A 2,877-nucleotide genomic window follows, 5' to 3' on the forward strand; every position below is an offset into this window, starting at 1 on the left:
TGTTTATCGTTTTTAAGTTCTGAAATTTTCTTAGTCAGTTTTTCATTATCCTTAATTAAGGTATTAGTTTTTTGAATCAACACTTGGTTGCTTGTTTTAAGTTCTAAATTTTCTTTAATGATAAAATCCTTATCCTTAATTAATTTATCGCATTTATGGAAGTGAGATTGATTGGTTAGTTTTAGCTCTTTATTCTTAAGATTTATAGTCTTACATTCATCCATTAATTCATTAAATGCATCATACAATTCATCAAAGGTAAAATCTAAATGCGTTTCAGATGTTACCTCATTTTTATTTGCTATGAAGCAGAAGTTGGCCTTTTCCTCTTGTTCCTCATCTGATGATGATGATGATGAATCGGAATCCGACAAAGTGGAGACGAGGACTTTCTTTTCTTATGTTTACTGGCCTTCTTAAGCAAGGGACAGTCAACTCTGAAATGTCCCGGCTTCTTGCATTCATAGCATCCGATTCCTTCATTTTTCCTTTTCTTACCCTTATCCTTGTTGTAGGAACTTAAGGGACCTCTCCTCTGATGAAAGGACTTCTTCCGGTTGATGAATTTTCTGAACTTTCGCACGAGAAGAGCCTCATCATCATCTCCCTCATTATCTTCTTCTTCGCTGCTGCTACTGCAAGATAAATCCTTGTTAGACAAAGTAGATTTGAGGGCTATTACCTTTTTCTTATGCGAGGATTCTTTTTCGCTGTGTTGTTTCATTGTGAGCTCGTGTGTCATCAGGGATCCAAGAAGCTCCTCAAGCGAAAGTTTGCTCAAGTCCTTGGCTTCTTGGATTGCCGTTACCTTGGCCTCCCATGACCTTGGCAAACATCGAAGAATCTTTCTGACAAGGTCACTGTTAGTATAGTTTTTGCCAAGACTTTTTAGGCCATTGACAATATCAGTAAATCTAGTGAACATGCAAGTGATAGTTTCATTAGATTCCATCTTAAATAGTTCATATTTATGAACTAGTATGTTTATTTTAGATTCTTTTACTTGATTCGTGCCCTCGTGGGTCACTTCAAGTCTATCCCATATCTCTTTTGCAGAATTGCAAGTAGAGACTCTATTGAATTCATTACGGTCTAAGGCACAATAAAGCACATTCATTTCTTTGGCATTTAGTTGTGCCTTCCTAATATCATTGTCATCCCAATCTTTTTTAAGTTTGGGTATAGTAACACCCTCTACAAAAATTGATGGGATGTATGGTCCATTAAGTATGGTGGTCCAAATCTCATAGTCTTGAGCTTGGATAAATATCCTCATCCTAGCGTTCCAATAGGAGTAGTCGGTTCCATTGAAGAATGGAGGTCTATGGGTGGACTGCCCCTCAATGTGAGAAGATCCAAATGGGGTTGTCATTTTGATCTTTTACTCTTTTGGTAGAAGAGTTCCTGCTCTGATACCACTTGTTGCCCAAGAAGACAATCCAAGAGGGGGGGTGAATTGGGTTTTAAGTAATAATTGCAAATTAAAACTTAATGAGTAACTAATTAAACCTTATTGCAAGTGGATTAATTAGTTTACTATATGCAGTGGATGAAGAGAATGGGAGAGACAATTAAGCAATCACAAACACAAGAAATTTTATAGTGGTTCGAAGCTAACCCTTGCTCCTACGTCCACTCCCCAAGCTTCACTTGGGAGTTCACTATAATCCCTCGGATTACAGCCGGTTGTTTTACAAGTTCACAACCCAGCTTGTTGTTTTACGAGATCACAACGAACTCGGTCGGTTTTCACAGGCTCACCGACTAGAACCATCCGATTGTTTTTCCGGGATCACAATCGAACCCTTACACGTTGGTTTTACCCTCGGCTCACCAACCAACCTTTACACTCTTGATTCAATCCCCTGATTGAATCAAGTAAGAGAAAAACAGTTTGAAACAAGTAAAAAGATAGCTTCTTGAAAAGCGTATTTAAACAATATAAATAAAGAAGAGTTAGAAGCCCTCAAACAGATTTTTGGAGGTGGAGAAAGGGGCTTCTCAAACTCTTCAACTCCTCTTGAATGTACTGAAGATTTGCTATCAGAAGGGGAGCTTTGATTGCAAAGGAGAACGTTGGTTGGATGGAGTTGAATGCGCTTTTTCCTTCTTTCTCTTGTATTTACTCTTCAGAGCCTTTGGTAGGTGGAAATCTCTTTTAGTTTGAATGGAATAGCTCTCTTTTTGTCTACTACTGTTTACTCTCGCTATTTAAGCAGTCCACCTTGAAAACTAGCCGTTAGACACCTTTTTGTGGCCGTTCTGCACATTCTGCAACTCCTGACAGTGTATCCGTTGGGATCGGAGTCGACTCGCTCGATCTGGAGTCGACTCGGTTGTTGCTGGAGTCGACACATGCTTTACGGAAGACGACTTGCCCACTGTTCAAAATTTGAAATAAAGTGCTGTCCCGTTCTGCAGTCGACTCGGCCAAACGTGGATCGACTCGCCAATGTCCGGAGATGGCTCGGCCCTTCGGAGACGACTCGTTCTCAGGGTTCCAGAGATCTATTTTTCTGTATTTCTTTCTCGAGTCGACTCAGATCATCTTGGAGTCGACTCGGCTCTCAGAGCCCGAAAACTGATCCTCTGTGTTTGGAGTTGAACTGCCTAGGAGTCGACTCGGATTTTGTTGGGGTCGACTCGGCTAACTTTGGAGTCGACTCGGGAGCACTTGGAGTCGGCTCGGCTCTCAGGTTCTGAAAACTGTTCTTCTGTGTTTTGAGTTGAACTGTATCGAAGTCGACTCGGACTTTGCGGGAGTCGACTCGGCTCTCAGAGACCGAAGTTGGCTCTCTGACTTTTAGTCTTGCATTCCTCTGAGAGTCAACTCTTGCTTTCTTTGGAGTCGACTCGCCAACCGTTGGAGTCGACTCG

Source organism: Phoenix dactylifera, unplaced genomic scaffold (assembly GCF_009389715.1).
Source record: "Phoenix dactylifera cultivar Barhee BC4 unplaced genomic scaffold, palm_55x_up_171113_PBpolish2nd_filt_p 000359F, whole genome shotgun sequence".
NCBI classification, from domain to species: domain Eukaryota; kingdom Viridiplantae; phylum Streptophyta; class Magnoliopsida; order Arecales; family Arecaceae; genus Phoenix; species Phoenix dactylifera.